This window comes from Ursus arctos, unplaced genomic scaffold, assembly GCF_023065955.2.
Source record: "Ursus arctos isolate Adak ecotype North America unplaced genomic scaffold, UrsArc2.0 scaffold_30, whole genome shotgun sequence".
In the NCBI taxonomy this organism is placed as follows: domain Eukaryota; kingdom Metazoa; phylum Chordata; class Mammalia; order Carnivora; family Ursidae; genus Ursus; species Ursus arctos.
Window position 1 is genome coordinate 7,629,498 of NW_026622986.1, and position 18,799 is coordinate 7,648,296.

Here is an 18,799-nt window from a genome sequence, read left to right on the forward strand (position 1 = left end):
AAAGATATAAGCCATGCATGTAGGCACACAGAAGCCACTTTTAATAGTTCTGGTTTATTTGAAACTTCTATTTTAAACAATAATCTATGTTAATAAAATTGATTTGAATTTGACTGTAAATAAATTTCTACTCATCTATGTTCAGATGTTGGATTACTCTTAATCTGCCATGGAAACCAAAGCTCCACCACCGATTAATGAGCTGGGTTAGTAGGTCAATTAATTGTTTCAATTTCTTTGAATGCAGAGAATATTTAAAATTGGTCTACCTCAAATTTAAAAAAACCAACTATTTCTAAATACTTGTAAATGTTCCTAAGAAGAATTTAAGCTTTTCTATTTTAAACAGAAAATGATGAATGAAAAGTAAAAATATAACTTTTATTTGTTAGAATTACCCACAGAAAGTAACACAGGTGGCCTACTGGGTAGCATATACAAACTGTTCTTCTTGGACAAAAAACAAAATCTGGCTCACTTCAAAAGTTACCTTCTACAAAGGCAGAAGAGCTAAGCGATAGGTAATCACCTTGAGTGATAATGCCCCAAACTGTAATCTATTTCAGAAATCAATGCCATTTTCTATAATGAGCTTTATATTATGCATTTTACAACCTTAAAGTATAATTAAATTTAAATAAAAAATACAGGTAGTGTCCTAAGTTGTCTTACTCTTTTCTGCTCCTTTTGGGAAATAACTGCTTTCTGTGAATCATCCCTCAAATTTCTTTACATCTTAACATTCAACTAATGGTATACATTCATTAAATCCTGAATTGGGCAGACTTTCCTGGCAAGGAAAGACCTTACCAGAAAAAAAAAAACGATAAGTACAAAAATTTTAAAAAATTTCCTTCATTTCGAGAAAGAAGTATGAGTTTCCTTAATTAATATAGAATCTGATTACTTACTATTTCTAAAGTACTACTGTAATAATAAAAATACTTCTGATTTAAAAAAAAAAAAGAATGACCTTAAAATACTCTATCACTGAAAAACAGCCTGAGGTATGTACGGTCTACCGCAGAACTTCTTTAACTAGGATCAGGACCAGAAGGAGTCCCAACGATGCTCAGTGTGATGTTTACCAAAGCAATTAACTGCTCTTTTAATACTCTCAAAATAACATTGTTCACCTATTTTCTTGAGTTTTAGTTAATCTCTTTGAATAAAGGATTTGAAAAGAGAAAAAAGCAGGAGTCAAATTATAATAGATAATTCATTTTTTCATTAACTTATCTTCAAGAATTTATCACACAGTCTCATACTTTACTGAGGGGCCATTTTTATGTTAACAGCTGTAAAGATTCCAGTCAAAGGGTAGAATGGAAGAAACTAGTAGCAAATTAACTGCCCTCATTTAGGCTAGTCTTCTCAAGTTTAATTAATTCAAGGTAAAGCTTGTCCTTCTAAAAACAAGTACAATGTTTTTTTTAGAAATAAACTTTAGTTTTCACAAGTACTAAATTTCAAATGAAGGCAAATAACATATTCTTTGAAATTCAGTTTATCAGTAAAGTGATGATGTTAGACTTGATCAGTGGTTGTTAACCAAATTTTTTGTTGCAAAGCCCTTCAAGAAGAGAATGAAAATTATGTACACTCTTCCCAGCAAAAACACACACACACACACAATTTTAGTATAATTTCAGACCCTTTAAAGCTCATCCAAACATCACTGGGTAAAAAAGGAGCTACATTTTAAGGTATTTTGCAGCAGCTTTAAATTTTGGTTTCAGAAATAAGATTAAAGCCTTTAAACCAAAGGAAGTCAATCTTGAGAATAAAAGTGAAAACCCAAACACAATTCGTTAATTTACTCATTGCTGTTAAAGATATTAGATCACAAAGGCTGAACACCTTATCTATATATAGATGTAGGTGTTAATTTGACAAAATAATTCATACCTTAGACCTTAGAAGTTAGGCAAAGTAAGATTCTTACATAAACCTAGGATATTTCTAGACATGGAAATGTGCGATATTCACAGCTTTCAAATGACAATAAGTTGTCTCTTCCCACTCCCCTCCTTTCCAGGTTCAATTCCTTCTTAGAGTGAGGAAGAAAACTATTATATAATATAGGCTATATCTGAGATGTTTTAGGTGACTGTTTCAGGAAAAGAGTGATACTTTCAAATCCTTAAATTTCTTACCTAAAAATAATTTTTGGATCACTGCAAAAAAACAAAACAAAACAAAATAAACAAACAAAAAAAAAACAAAAACAAAAAACCTTACCTGTAATTCTTGTTCTCTGAAGGAAATGCAGTAATTATAAACATATCCACACTCTTGGGTACATTCTCCTAAGCATGAATGGATTTGGAATGCGCCATAGCTTAGACTGAACTGCTGAACTGCCCAACCGCACTGGCGGCTGAATCTACCTGCCTGGCTGGTAATGAAGCAGACCTGACAGCTGAAGTCATTCCCCTAGTGAAGGCAAGTGTTCCCCTTGAAAGGGAGTGTGGAGCTGGTGTAATTACTGTCCTTAGAGAACACGAATTATAAATGGTCTCTTTTTTAGAAGTTAAGAGGGATAGATCTACTACTAAAGAAATTGTTACATATTTCAAAACGGTGCTAAAACTTGAACATTAAAAATGATTAAAAATACGAATGGAAAGCTGTTCTTCTGGAAAAGAAGCCCTCAGAATATATGAGAGAACTGGTTTAAGCACTCACTGGGTGTCGACTGGGTCAGAGTCCAATGATCAACACCAGAGCACAGAATTACAAGTACTTAAATACTTGCCATGTAAAGTAAGCCCTACCCTGGCATTTAGCAACCTAATATTTTATGTTAATGCTTGCCAACTTGAGACGATGTGACAGGTGCAGTGGTAACCGATGGTAGGAAAATAACTTGAAATAGCCAAGACCCTGAAAACTGCCGAGACTGTCACCAAGGGTGAAATGTTTTTCATAAGATGTGATACTAGTAATATGCTCTTAGACAATTTCTATTTTATAAACTCAAGTAACTAATCATGCAAGTCATAAAATTTCAAAACCTTACAGCTTAATGTATTTAGATTTAAAATATTTAAATTTGTAAGGATTGAGTCTCTGTGATATAAGCCCATCTCCTGTCTTAAACATCTTAGGGAATTAGGAAGAAATGGGCTATAGATAGTTTCTGGTTTGCATTCTGATTTTTTTGAGGGGGGTATCAAAATCCTCTGCAAAGGAGGAGATTCTCTATCCTCTAGTCCTACAAGTACCTAGGAAGCCTGATGATGTCTTCCACTCAGTTAAACTAGGGTAGGAATGCCATATAAAATACAGGACACCCAGTTAAATCTGTACTTCAAATAAACAATTTTTTTCTAAGTACATCCCAAGTATAGTATGAGTCACAATTACACTAAACAATTACTTGTTATTTATTTGAAATTCAAATTAAACTGGGCATCCTGTTTTGTTTTTGTTCTTGATTTTCTGTGTTCTGTTAAATCTGGAAACTCTAAACCAGGGCATCTTACAGAGTTACCCAGTGGAATTCACCATGGAGGAGGCTAAAACGGGAGCTCCACTCTTGGTGTAGATCTGCATGGTCTAATACAGCAGCTACTGCTACGTGTGGCCATTGAGCACTTGAAATGTGGCTACTTCAGCACAAAATATTCTGTAAGCGTAAAATACACTTCGGACTTTGAGTATTTCACTGAATAAAATAAAACATAAATTTTTATACCGATGCATGTTAGATACTAGGTTAATTTAAATGTAATTAAAATTAAATTTGCCTGTTTCTTTTTACTTTTTTAATGTGAATACAAACTAATCTTAAAATTACATATGTAGCTTGCATTTGTGGCTTTTATTATATTTTTACCGAACAGTGCTGGTCTAGATGGCTCCAAGGAGAGGGCTGGGCCAGAATTTCCTTGTTCCTTCTCTAAAAAATCAATACTGGTAAAATAGGGCTGCCTCTCTCACGTTCCTTTAGCATTTAGAGTACATAGGGAGCATGATCATACCAAAGAAACTAAATTTCTAGTAGGGACTGTTTCCATGGATTAGCTGTGGCTCTTTAAAAACAAAAAGAAAACATGGCATCTAACTACTAGTGAAAGACAAATCAGAAACCTGATCTTTGACAAATAATTCTTACATAATTCAAAAGAAGAAATAAATATTATGGTGTGTATGTGTGTATGATTAAGTATTTATATGTATGCATAAAAATAAAATCTCCCCAGATCCTAGTTCCAATTCCAAGAGTTGAATTCCTTAGTGCCAATATGTTGGGTTTTCACTCCTATATAGCATCAAAATCAAAGAACAATAGTTTATTTTACTGCCTAATATGAATGGAGGTGATAGAAGTTATTAATAAGAATTGTTAAAAAAAGATCTTATTTTTCATACTCTAGATACAGAAGGCAAGATCTCAGTGGTCCCCATTTTATATATTCATGCTACATGAATGATTTGAAATTAGAACACTAGTTCTAACATGTTGAAATAAAACTTTCTTTTTACAAAATATAGTGCCAATACTACTGTAACACAGAGCTCTTTTTAAAAAGATGGGGGTGGTTTTTTGATTAAAAAATTTAGCTATAATAACACTTTAGTTACCAAATAATAATCTATTTAGTTTTTCTTATATCCCACCTTACATTTTCAGTTGGTTTGACTTTTCGTTCAAATTTTTTTCTCAACTGGCTCAGAGTTAATACATTCATCTTTTCTGTCCCATGCTCTTATAAAGGTTAAAAATATTTAACATGCTCTCACAAATAAAAATTCAAAAGAATTATATAGAGAGATTAACTCCAAATACTTGGTAGTATATATGTCTTCATTATATAACCTGTATCATATCTACTTTGAAGAGTTAAATCTTTTAAAGTTGCCTACAGTTAAAATAAGCAAGATTAGTTCTAATTCCTCAACTATTTTCATAAAAACCAGCAACCTGGTTCTCAAGGTTTTTTCGAAAAAGGTCTCAGCTGCATTTTTTCCCATTCTAACAGCAAATACAAAGGGTTTTTTTCCTCCTCAGTATCTTTTATTATACGGATATAGGAAGAACAAGTATTTTGAAAAGACAATAAAATTTATCGTTCACCAAAGACAGGACTACCAGACAAAAACCAGCAGATTTCTCCCAAATTTAATGCTTCATGAATAGTTCATGTCTTTTAGAACTAAAGTTTCCAAGATCACTTTAAGAGCTTAAAAAAAAAAAAAAAAAGATGAATGAAACTAGATGTGGACCAATTAATTTCTTCACCAGCACTTTAAATCCTCATTGTCAATACCATAGTATCCTGGTGACTATAGCGTGAATATATTGTTAGACATTTAGTCAACTAGGGCAGTTCAAATTATTCTTATTTAATGCTAACCTACTTTTAATCTTAACATTTTCAAAATCAACATGTTCCTGTTCTTATTCACAGTCAATGAATGCTTTTCAAATGACAATTTAGGATTGGTCTTTCTGGGAGGTGTCAATACATTGTACAATAGAACAAGAAGGTTTTCTGATATTAAGAGTTTAGAAGTAAAGGTGAGACATTATTTATCCTTTATGAGGTTTCCCTCATGGAACCAGCAATGTGTATTTCTTCATTTCCTAAAGATAGGAAAAAGCTATAAGATAGGAAAAAAACTGCTCATTTTAAGTAATTTTTTTTCAATTAGGACCTTACATAAGCAATTTTATAACCATATTGCTTCCATACTTTCTGAAGCTTAATACAAGTTAAAAAAAATGGTTTAAGGGACTTTCTCTGAAATAAAGGTAAGAGACAGCTTCAAAAAGATAATAAAAAGCAACTCTTCAGAGTGGTTTATATCATTTTAAGCTATTAAGTCACTGGACTCCTTAAAGCACTGTCACTACCTTCAAAATTCCTGAATGTAAATCTCAAGACATCCAAGAAGAGTTCTTGATGAGGGATCAACCACAGCAGTTATTAAACTGATTTAAATGCAGGCTGAACTGAAAGACAAGTTTTACTATAATTGGGAATTTTTAGAAAAACAAAACAAAACAAAAAAAAAACACCCATACATCTCTAGGACATGCTTCACTTCTAAACAAGGAAAACCATCTCTTGATGAATGTGTATGATGTCTTGCCCACAAGTGGCTGCCTAGGCCATCCTCCTATGAGGAAATCTGATGGCCTTGAACCCTCAATGGAGCATTCCAAAACCAGACCTGCATTAGGAGCTTGGGCCCATGAGTGTGCACTCACTACACAGTGCTTACCTTTAGAGAACAAGGTGGTTGACACAAACTGATCAAGTTCTCACACCCCACACCTCCAAGAACACTGAAAAAGATCTGCAGATCTTTCTTGGTGCAGGAGGGACCTCTTTTTAATCTTCTTGTGGTGGAAGTTAAAGATTTTCCTGAAGGAGGAGAGAAGAGTAAAATATTATACTGAGATCATACCCATCTGGTTCAAGTTTATCTACCTATATTACAAAAAGTAGGTTCTGAAAAAAGAAATTAGATAAAATCATGAGTATTCCAAAACCACATTCTCTTCTTTCAAAAAAAGAGTATCTTCCCTAAAGAATATTACATGCTCCAAACATTACTGCTTAACCCCAAAACGTTATGTGGCTAGTTTAACTTCTACCCCGGCACTGAATTATCAGTTGGGAAGTTGAGAAAAATACAGAGAAATCCTGGCCAAATAATCATCCTTATAAATTCCATTAGAAAAATCAGTAAAGCTAAATTCATTGAAGAACAATGAGTCAGACTCATTGAGCTAGAAGAAGTTTTGGGCTTCTTCTGTACCTCTGTATTCCCAAATAACAACATGATGCATTTCCTGACAACAGAAAACTAGCCCTCTGACTGTGTTAAATGCCACAGAATCATATATGAAGCAATCCACTAGAATATAAGCTTCCAGAGGAAAAGGGTTTTGGCGTTTTTATTTTTTAACACTGATTATCTGAAGAGCCTTAAATAGTTCCTAAAACATAGTAAGCACTAAAAAAATTTGAATAGAAAGAATATTAACCCGGTAGTCAATATTCTCAAGGTCAAAACTTGCATAAATAAAACAATTAGAAGACTACAAATACTATGAAGAGTCTGAAGCATTTTATGTAAAAATAATATTGGCAATATAAACCTCTAATTACATATTTAGAATATCATGTTTTTAAAATGCTGTACCTTAACATATTTACGAGAAAATGCTATAAATCTATTATTACAACCCAAATCCTAAAAAGAAATGGAATACTTTGTTCAGATCAGGAAATCATACACTGTATCTTAAAAATAATATTACCAAATATCAAATAAAATAAGGTTAATATAGATAAGAAGTAACACGCTTTCTTAATACATTAGTATTATTTTTCATCTTTTGAAGATACTATACTACATAAACCAGGTGATAAAATGACTATAATTCTGCCTAAGTAAAGCAAATCATAATATTAAAGTAAAATCATAAGATGCCATTCTATCAGTATGATATTTATAACTATCTTAAATAAATATGTACAGTTTGTTCAATCTCAAAAAACACAAAATTTAAACAAGAAATGCTGAACACTATTCATTTATTTCTTTTTCTGTAACTTATAGACTGTTACTAAAAACAGATTGATTTCCTTCAGGTGTTTTCTAACCCTATTCAAATTTGATAAACTAGGGAGAAAAAGAAGAAATGCTAAAATCAGTAACAGATTAATCAATCATACTGATGAAGGACTGAATATGTATATGTTTTTTAATCCGAAATGCAAGGTCACTAAAATCAGAAGAAAGAACTATTATAGTAGGTACTTGCTTCCGTTTGACCCCAATTCCACAGCCCATATGGGGCATTTCATTTCAGGGAATAGGCAGTCATTTAATGTAGAGCCAAAACCACAATAAGAAAACAGGTAATAACTACGATTATGCTTACCCTGTATCATTAAAACAATGCTTTAGCTGACAGATTATACCTTAATTATAGTAGTAAAAAGCTTTCCCAATTTCACAAATAATTCAAGTGAATATCTTGTGTTAGGGAATCAATCAAGCTTAATTGTGAAAAGAGGAAATCTTAAAACAAAATGTGAGAAGCTCACTTAGTCTAAAACAATTTTCTCATTTGGGACACTTTGCAAGCCTCTGAAACTAACTTTGTAGGGAAGAGATGAAAAGAGTTACAAACTAAATGTAACCAATATGCCAAAAGGAGCTTAGAAGGGGTAAAGGAAAACACGAAATTGGAAATTTTGCTAAAAAGAAAAGATTCTGCTAGCTGGTTGAATCCCCACCATCCCCAGGAGGAAAACAGGACACTCAAAATAGAGGTACTGACTAGGAGGAACTCTTTTAAAATCCTTATTCACAAAGTTGAAGAATGAATCTTTTGTCTTATTTCTACTAGCAGGAGGGATGAAGTCTAAGTTTATCACATTCAGAGATTTAGTGTTCAATTTTTAATTTCAGTTGCAAATATATTTAAGCTATACTAACAACTAAGTTCCTTGCAAAATTGCCCTGAGCCGACTTTCTCTTTTTCATCTTGACCAATGTTTCTCATACAGTCTATAGTAAAGAACTGGTTTTTTTTTTAATTTTTTTTCAAATTTATACCAAATTCTAGTTAGTTAACCTTTAATATTGATTTCAGAAGTAGAATTTAGTGATTCATCAGTTGCATACAACACCTAGTGCTCATCACAAGTGCCCTCCTTAGTACCCATCACCCATTTATCCCATCCCCCACCCACCTCCCCTCCAGCAATCCTTAGTTTGTTCTCTCTCGTTGAGTCTCTATGGTTTGCTTCCCTCTCTTCTTCTTTCCCTTCCCCTTTGTTCTTCTTTTTTGTTTTTTGAATTCCACATATGAGGGAAATCACATGGTATTTGCAGTAAAGAACTGTTTTTATTCCCACTGGGGACCCCTACACATGGACTACTATTGCTCCTAACACTCAGCTCATACTACATAGAACTCTACAGGCAGCTTCATTAATAACTAGTTCAGGTCAGTGAGATAAGACAGGTGATGTGCTTGGATGACAGACAACTATCATACTGCTATAAAACTTTCTAAACAGGTATGAAATCGAGAGTAAGCATTTAGTTAGGGACTGGTATAACCAGCACTAGTTTGCAGCTCATACTTTATGAGAGCTGATCTAAGTTGCAAGTATAGGGTCTGATGATACTGTTCCTTATACTTTTTCACTAAATCCACTTTCCAGTTTTAATTCACTTGTGCTCTTAGAAATTGACTAATAAATAATCAATGACTTGTTGCAGTACATTCCTTCTATCAGTTCTGTAGAACTATACGATAGAATTTTTTGCAATGGTAGAAATGTTCTATACTCTTTTCTGTCTAAATGATAAACATTAGCTGTTGTGCTATTGAGTACTTGAAATGTGGCTAGTGTGACTGAGGAATGGAGTTTTTAATTTAACTTAATTTAATTTAAATGAAAATTGCCACATCAGGCTAGTGGCTACCACACTGAGTAGCACAGTGCTGGAATACTGTATTATTTTTACCTGATCCTTTAATCAGAATTTTTAAAAAATCCCATTTCCTTCAATCCTAACACAGATATTTTAATTGTGAATATCACAGATATTTACATACTTGTAATCATGTCATATAAACTTACTAATTTATTTTCACCTAACATTTCTGCATATTTCTAGAACTGCACTGTTGAATACCATGGCCACTAGCCCTACGTGAGTATTTCAGTATAAATAATGTTAAATAAAATCTAAAATTCAGTTCCTCAGTTGCCCTAGCCACATTTCATGTGTTCAGTAGCTACATGTGGCTAATGGATAGCATTACCGGAAGGTGCAAATTATAGGACTTTTCATCAACATGGAAAGTTCTATTGGACAATTGTTCTAGAGTCTTCAAAAATAATTAAAGACAACATCATATTTTACATTGATGTTCTATAATTAGTCTCTAAGCTTTTTTCTATATTTATGACTTATAATTGGCACAGTATTTATTTCCTAAATTCCTATGAGTGAGATATCTGAGCATTATTGTGACTCTCAGCATATACTCCTGGTATTACCTTCCAAAAGAGTTTGGCATCACTGTTTATCTTGCCAATATTAGATTTCTTTTTAAAGAATTTAATTCCTTCAATACAATGACAAAACTGTGCAAAGTCATTTTACTTGTAACTTTGTGATGAGTCTAAGGTTGGAATTTTTTCTTTGTATTTATTATTCCTATTTATTTTCATATTCTTAATCTGTCATATTTTTTCTCATTTATATATTAGGATCTTGATGTCTAAATTAGCATAGTCTGCAATACTATAAAATTGTTAAAGCTATTATCATTTTCTTTGTAACTACTGAGGCAGAGATTTCCTACAATCTCCTGTGATCCTTTTAATTATAATATTTCAGTCGAACAATTTTGCAAAATATCCAAGTACATCTTTACACCTTGGTGAGTTACACTAATGCATCAATATGAGATGTAAAGGTATGTTCTATGCTTTTTCTTTTAAATTCCTATGGTTGTATAAAGTATGGATGAAAATTTTTTTTGTCTGATCAGTTTTGCAGTTACACCACTGAAGACTACTATTTAATACTACTGAGTAAATATCCTCTTAGTGGTCTCTCCTATATGAAAGAATACTGTATCATATATTCAGTTGTTATATGTAGATGCAACTCATTTTGGGTTCCTAATAATGCTGCAGTGATCCATGTTTTACAAAACGGAAAAAAGGTTTAATCTTCAGAATTCCCCTTAAGAAAGCAACTGTATTAATTTAGAAAAGTGTATGAGTAGAAGGAGGGCATGGATGTGGACAGTAGTTTTGCTCAAGACCAAAGAAAAAAATCTCCTGGTTCTGTCACCTACTCAAGAGTTTCTAAACTCACGAACTGTTAAATAAGTTCTGGAAACTAGTTAAAAAGGAGCTGATTTCACTTCTGTATTGGCACTGGAAGAAATCAGGGTGGCATGTAAGCAGAAGCAAGAAACAGGAGGTGCATTAATCAGGCACAGAAATCTCATCCTGTAAATCACAGGATGAAGGGCATTTCTCTTACGTTCACTGACCAGGAAGTCAGGGTCAAGAAAAGTTTATATTTAAATCGCCAAGGGGCAGGGAGGTCTCTTCTAGTATCTGCAAGGCATATCTATTCCTGCATCACGCCACTGTTTTAGACACTGTTGCTTTAAAAGGTTTCTGATACATAGTAAGGGTGAGACTTCCCCTCATTGTAGAATCACTATAAAATAAATCACTTAGGGGGGCGCCTGGGTGGCACAGTTGGTTAAGCTTCTGACTCTTGATTTCAGCTCAGGTCGTGATCTCAGGGTGCTGAGGTCAAGCCCCAAGCCCCGTGTGGGGCTCAGTGGGTAGTGTGCTGGAGATTCTCTTCTCTCCCTCTCTTTCTGCCTCCCGTTTGTGCTCTCTAAATAAGTAAATAAATCTTTAAAAAAAATTAAATCACTAGGAATTTTGAGTGTTAAAAGTGAACCCAGAAATCTGTAAATTACTTATAGATAATTTGCCAATATTCTCATGATTCAGAAAGTTTCTCTCCATTTATTTGATCTCAAAATATTTTCAAATATGTTAACAGTTTCTTTCTAAAGGTCTAACATCTTTCTCAAGTTTATTTCTAAGTATTATATTTTGATTTGTTTATTAATTTTTTATTATTCATAAATGGTTTTAAAGCTGACTGCCATAAGGGGCACCTGGGTGGCTCAGTCATTAAGCATCTGCCTTCGGCTCAGGGCGTGATCCCAGAGTCCTGGGATCAAGCCCTGCATTGGGCTCCCTGTTCTGCTGGGAGCCTGCTTCTTCCTCTCCCATTCCCCCTGCCTGTGTTTCCTCTTTCGCTGGCTGTCTCTCTGTCAAATAAATAAATAAAATCTTTTAAAAAAGTAAATAAAAAAAAATAAAGCTGACTGCCATAGATTTTACTAATCGATCATGTCATCTAAAAATGAAATATTTTGGTTTTATTTCTTCTTCAGGTTTTGCCCATTGACAGTGTTAAAGAAAAATGTAGTTAGTGGTGGTTACTGAGTAAACTAATAAAAATGGTGATTGTTTCATTCTTGAATTTATGATTATAGCAATATAAAATCACCCCCACCTACGCTACTACTCTAAGTGATACTGTTTAGCTTGCTGACTTAATGAAGCTTCCTATTCCTTGAAGCTCAACTTATCATCCACGACTTACCACAAAGCAATACATCTGACCAAGGAAAACCAGGAAAAGGTCCCCAATCCTAATCTGAACAAAATTGAATATGTTGACTATACAAAGTTATTCTAATACTGACAATGTTAATGAAAATCACATAAGAAATGCTTTTATTCTATAAAAATCCTACAATTACATGGGTACTTAAGTGCTATGTCCTCCTTCTATCTAAAGTTACTCTTGGATATTAAACTAGGCATTTAAGAGATACCAAAATCACCAGGTTTCTTTCTAGGATGAACTATGTCAGGGAAATCCAAAAGCTATAGTTTATGAGAGAAATTTTTTCTTTATAGAATTTCTTCTTCATAGAATCTCTTCTTTATAGAGAAATGTCTTCTTTATTTCCACTAATAAATGTGAAAGGGGTAGGAGATTAAAAATTTATTATCTTGCAAACCCTAATGATAGAATTGATTCGGAGAACAATCAGCAAGAGATGAAACAATGAAAGGAGAGGTTGATGGAAACCTCTCATTGCGGAGGCTGGACTGTCACCAGGACAAATTCAGCACCACTAAGAGCATAACAAGTAGACATTAAATGCTCCCTGATATGATGCAGTACGAAGGAGAAGTCCCATGTATAAAGTATTCCTGTCCACCCTACCCCCTCACCAAAATAAAAGCTGAACCTGAATCTAATTAAGTATTTTGAACTAACTCCTCATTTGCAGGCAGTTTGGAAGTTAGAGAAATAAGTTAACTGGGGAAGCTGACCAAAAAATCCAGAATGGGAATATTACATGGGAGAGCTCATTCAGTTTCTTTAATAAGTCATGAACAGGAAGGAAAGAAAGAGGAAGAGAAGAAGGAGAGAAAGAAAGATGTGAGGGAGGTAAAGGAGGTAAGGAGGTAAACAGAGGGGAAGAAAGACATTTTAATTGTTAGGACCTACCAACCAAATGCTGTATGGATCTTGTGTGCAATCCGCATGAGCAGCCCAAATGGTACATGACATTTTTGAATCAAAAGTGGAGGAAACTGAATAGGGAGATAATGTCAGGTGATAAATAATCACTGTTAATTTTATTTGATGTCAGAAAGTTGTTCTGTTTATAGAAGAAAAATGTCTTCAAGATAAAAAGAAATGCATACTGAAGAATGCAGGAGTAAAGAGTTAAAATATGGGGTCTGCTTTAAAATAGTTAAAAAAGGAGCAAGTGGATGAAACAAATGTGGCAAAATTTGGCTAATTGTTAAATATGGGCCATAGGCAGAGTACATTTTATTACGCTAGTCTCTCTTCTTTTGTATATGTTTGAAATTTTTTATATTAAGTTTTAAAAATCCAGGCCCTAGAAACATCACCTAATAAGCCAAATACATTCTAGTGAAAGTAAAAATGGAACTGTTATTTACTGCCCTCTACATACCAAACATTCACAATCTATACAAAGCAAGAATGCAAAAGATAGGACGGACTGCCCTGCGACTGGCAAAAGACAGGCCTGCATTTTAAAAGATTCATTTTAAAATCAATTTTTCCCATTTGCCTTTCTGCAAAACCTCCACCTGTGTCATCCAAACCTTTCTCCTTTCCTTGGCATCTCAAATTACCTACTTGAGCCCTCCTCCACTTCCTCTCAGCCAGAATTCTCCAAAACAGCCTACACCTGTTCTAGTCATTGTCTAGGTCTTCATCTACCCTTAAACCTCATGCCCCCACCGCTCCACTGAATCATCAAATGGTCTTCCAGCTGTAAAATGCAATGAATGCTTTCTAGACTTTGCCTTACATGGCCTACAAACCACTCTGAACACTAGCTGTGTGACCTTGGGAAAGTCACTCAGTCTCCCTGAACCCGTTTCCTCATCAGTAAAAGAGAGATCATAGCATATTTCTGACAGAATTGCTGAGAGATTCAATGAAATAACACGTAAAGAAAAAAGAATCCACTGTTAAACACAAAAGGCATTCAACCAAGACTAAGTTCTAACTCAATGAATTTGTTTTCCTGGGTTCCTCACAACCAGGAAGGTTTTGCTTTGGCTAATACTAGCATTCTGGTCTCTAGAAAGGGTCATTTTCTAGGCAGTTCATTTAGTCATTAAAAAAAAAAAATTCTGTCATTTGTAATTTTTAAAATAATTCATAGTAGATGGTATTGCAACAGTGCTGTATGGTGACAGAGGGTAGCTACACTTGAATTGAGCATAGCATAGCATAAACTTGTTGAATCACCACGCTGGACACTTGAAACTAATGTTAACACTGCACATGAACTTAACTAAAAAAAAAAACAATTAAAATTAAATTAGACTTGCTTATATTGTTACTGTGTATATAAACATCTATACAGAAAATTTTTAATTCTAGTCCAACAATACTTCAGGAAACAAAATTTCAGAAAAGTAAAATAATTTGTATCCTCAAAACAAACAAAAGATATTACAGCTTGTAGGGCACATTGAATCAATGCAAGGTAAATTATTTTATTTTGATATCTTCCTACCTCCTTCAAATCTCAATAACCTCACGCTGTTGCCGCCTTATATTTAATGGTACATATTAGTTGGGTCACATTTTCAAAAACTGTTCCAATATTCAAAGGATCCCTTCTTTAGCCAATTGATATTCCCTTCTCTGAATGAGACTGACTGGTCTCAGCTAAGTAACAGGAGGCAGTATGTTATAGCCTCACTCTGCTAAGTATAAAAGCATAATATTTTACATTTAGTGAGTAGATACTCGGGTAATTCAAGTGAATGACAGATAAAAGTCGAACATCCATAGGGCTATTTGGATTTATATGGTTCTCTTAAAAATTTAAATGAATTTCTAACGGGTAAAGTATGTGGCAGAAATACATTTAAACCTGAAAGACTTGCACGAGCCCTTCACGCACAGTGCCATGCGCCGCCATCAAAGAGCAGCAGTCATCAGGTACTCTTCCCCTCATAAAAAGGATTCTACGGCCTAAGGTGGCACTGTCTACTTGTCATCTTATTTTCAGAGCAAATAGGTTATTTTTGCTGGATCTTGACTTCATTTTTACTGTAATAATGACTGTTTAATGAAGTATATGAATTTTTTCCCACACAACACTAAAGTAAATCCTCCAAGAAAATTTTTTTTCTGTGAATTTTATTTTCTTATAAATTTTAGTCTTCTTTCATATGATTGCTTCAATATTTCCTCCAAATAACTCATAAATTTAAATGTTATTCTTGTCCAAAAAATGTTTGCTTTCAATACCCTTGTAACATTTTAACATTTAAAATGTAGTAACAATATAGGTGTTCTTAAAACTATTAAGCTTAAAAAGGTATCAACTGTAATTCTTTGATTTTTTATACGAAAAATTATTCTAATTATGAGTATAGTAGCATATAGTAGTTCAATAAACATACTAAACAAGTTCTTATGGGTAGATTTTACATATATAACATTTTCCACCTGACACTCACCCGACTCAAAACCAGTCAGGGCACAGACCTCTCCAACACGAATAATGTGGTGCTTCAGTTAGCAACTCCCAACTAGTCTGCTCCTCCTTCGCAGCAGTGACTGATGTGCAAGTGAGTCAGCGAGATCACTTACTAAAGCAAGTGTGTGTGTGCATGTGTGTGTACACATAAATTATGCTTGTTTTATTTAATTTCCCTTAAAATGCTTTAGTCTTTTAAAGAATTAGTAAAATTAATCTGAGAATTCATGATGCTATAGGACTAGGGAAGTCTTAATCATGTTCCAAATAGTAGACTGGTAATGACTGACGTAGCTATTTAAAACTGGTTTATAAAAAGTGAGTCAATGGCATAAAAAAATAATTTGGTATCTACTGAAAATGTTTATTAGAAAAAACTGAATCAATTAACAAGGAAATCCAGTTTGAAATTAGGCAGACTAGGAGCACCTGGGTGGTTCAGTCAGTTAAGCATCTGCCTTCGGCTCAGCTCATGATCCCAGAATCCTGGGAAAGAGTCCCACATTGGGCTCCCTGCTCAGTGCGGAATCTGTGTCTCCCTTTCTCTCTCCCTCTGTGCTCTCCCTCTCTCTCAAATAAATAAAATCCTTTAAAAAATGAAATTAGGCAGACTAAAGAAATTTTACATTCCCCTTGTGAACTTTTGGAACAGTACATAATTTATATGAGAATATTTGAGAAGTCCTAAAATAATATGTGTAAAAATCAATAATGTATTTTCACGTGAAGGAATCATATAAAATATTTTACTACAGAATTCTTTACTCTGTATATTTGGACATTAAAAAACTTAATGAAGTCTTAGTTCTTTATTTCAATTTAGTGCCATAATTTAGGATAGATACATACATATGTGAACATATGGAGCCAACACACACACACACACACACACACACACACACACACACACGTAACATATATAATGAGGAGACAGAGACGCTAAGATGGCCTCATCATTTTAATATGTTCTGTATCTAAGATCTCTCTGTTTATTAGTAGCAGAATAGGAACTAGACCTTAGATTTTCTGCTTCATGTCTAAGTATTCCTTCCATGGTCCTAGTCATCCTAGGGCCTAAAGAGAATGGTGGCATAATTCTTTTAGGCTATCATGACACTATTACTAGCAAGTGCTAGACAGCTAGTAAGTTTTCAATAAACACCTACTGACTGATCCTATTTAAACTCATTGTGGTCAAGGGAAACCACACTTGTACTATTCAAAGAATTTTCTCTCAGCATCTTACAACGAAAGAAATATTTCCACATTACAAATGAAAACAACTAGGTTATAAAATACTTTAAATTTGATTCAAATATTTAATCCGAAAACAATTCATTAGAGTACTTGCTTGCACTTATTATAATTAAATTGAATTAATCTACAAATATATAAATTCCCATTTTACATATGCAGACTTGAAAATGTCATGTTAAATCTTACCCTGAAATTGTTTTTCAACAAGAATTACTTAGACAAAATTATTTAACTCTTACAAACATTTTTCTAGGATATCAAACTAAAAGATACAGTGAATCTACATAAAAATATATTTTTTTACAAATTTAAAAAATAGTTTCACAAATTAAGTACAGAAGTAGTAATGTAATTTATGACTATTTTACGGCAGAAAATTTGTTTTCTAATATAAGCAAAGTAACAACTAGTGCTAAATATGTTAAGTTTATAAATGTTACAAATATATTATAAACCTATTATACGAAGAAATCCTTTGTTAAGATTTCTGTAGGAAAAAAAGTACTTAATATCAACATAGTCACTTCCTTCCCAAATTTACTCTAATCTGGTTTGGGCTTATCTTCCATGGGGTAAAAGTAAGATCTTTGTTACTTCCTTTCTTAGACAAGAAGCATCAGTTCCATGATGCTTAGGATGGACCGAGTCTTGGGTTTAATGCTGAAATAAACTTGGCCCTGGAGATGGCACTCTATGGAGGTCTTTAGGTGATTGCTATATTGCTGCTAAAGAGGGCCCAAAACTTGGGTGAGAATTTCACTGAGATTTTTTTTAGTAGTAAAAAAGATAACAGTTCATTGTAGCACAATACCTATATATTTAAAGCAACATTTTGAAACCACTTCAGTTGACCCAACTTCATGACTTACCCAAGACATTCTGACATGAGGAAATTATGTTATTGTTATTGCTGTTGTTAACTACAACAACATATGGGGCTCTTAAGCATTTCCTATGAGCCAGACACTGTTCTAGACATTTTATACACATCAAATAATTAATTTTTCTATAAGATATGTACTCTTATTATCCCCATTTTATGGATGAGGAAACTGAAGAGCAGAGGAGTTATACAACTTTAAATTGCAAAGCTTTTAAGTGTTAGAGGTATTACTCAAACCCAACCAGTGTGACTTCAGAGGGCAATTCCTTAACCACTACAACTTTGAAATTTTTCATGTAAAACTGCTTTAATAATTTTACTAAATGACCTGTATAATGTATAACATACATGAAGCATTATGAAGTTAATTATACTTATATTCACATTTCTTGGTGCTCATCTTTTCATAGTAGTTTCTTGTTTTAAATAGGCCATAGGAAAACCAAGACTACTTCAGTCTCTACTAATTTCTAAGACTGACTCCCAAAGACTTTTAGTCCCATTTTTATGTCAAAATGGAGAACTTCATTTTCTGAAGAAAGTAAGCTGATGAAATGATTAGCATACTAGAGATCAATTCTCAAGGTATCCTTAAGAAAGTACTGCTTTGTTTTTATAATGTCACAGTTTGTAATAATGATTATTGTAATTATTTGTTTAATGTCTCTCTTCCCTGACAGACTATATACTGGAGACTCACACCAGTCTCATTCATGACTATGCCTCCAGTGCACAGTGCCCTGACTGACATAAAGCACACTGTAAGAATTTGTAGAATAAATGAATTGGATTTGTTCTTTTATATCTTAAGTTTCTTTAGTAAAGATCCCACCATGAATAGTAGCATAACATTCCCAGTGACATCCGTTTCATATAGTATTTTATATACTTATTATACGACTATATTAATTTTTAAGGGGCCACAAATTTCCTCCAAACAATCCTTATGATTTATATCAGCAAGAATTCCTTCTTTATACATTTCTGTCATAGATTCTTAAAAGAAT

At 33.5% G+C, this 18,799-nt stretch overlaps 1 protein-coding gene across 7 annotated transcripts in view; it reads right to left on the minus strand.

The window, feature by feature from the left end:
- ZEB1 (zinc finger E-box binding homeobox 1) overlaps positions 1-18,799 on the minus strand; it is a 181,583-nt gene that overhangs the window by 115,829 nt on the left and 46,955 nt on the right. For 3 of the 7 annotated variants that reach the window (XM_057304734.1, XM_057304736.1, XM_057304737.1), the window contains one exon: positions 6,235-6,377. The exons of 3 other annotated variants lie outside the window; for them this stretch is intronic. The gene's annotated coding sequence lies outside the window, so the exon portion shown is untranslated. Of the gene's footprint in view, positions 1-6,234; positions 6,378-13,119; positions 13,206-18,799 lie in introns of all 7 variants that reach the window. One more of the 7 variants, XM_057304735.1, reaches the window with a different exon arrangement.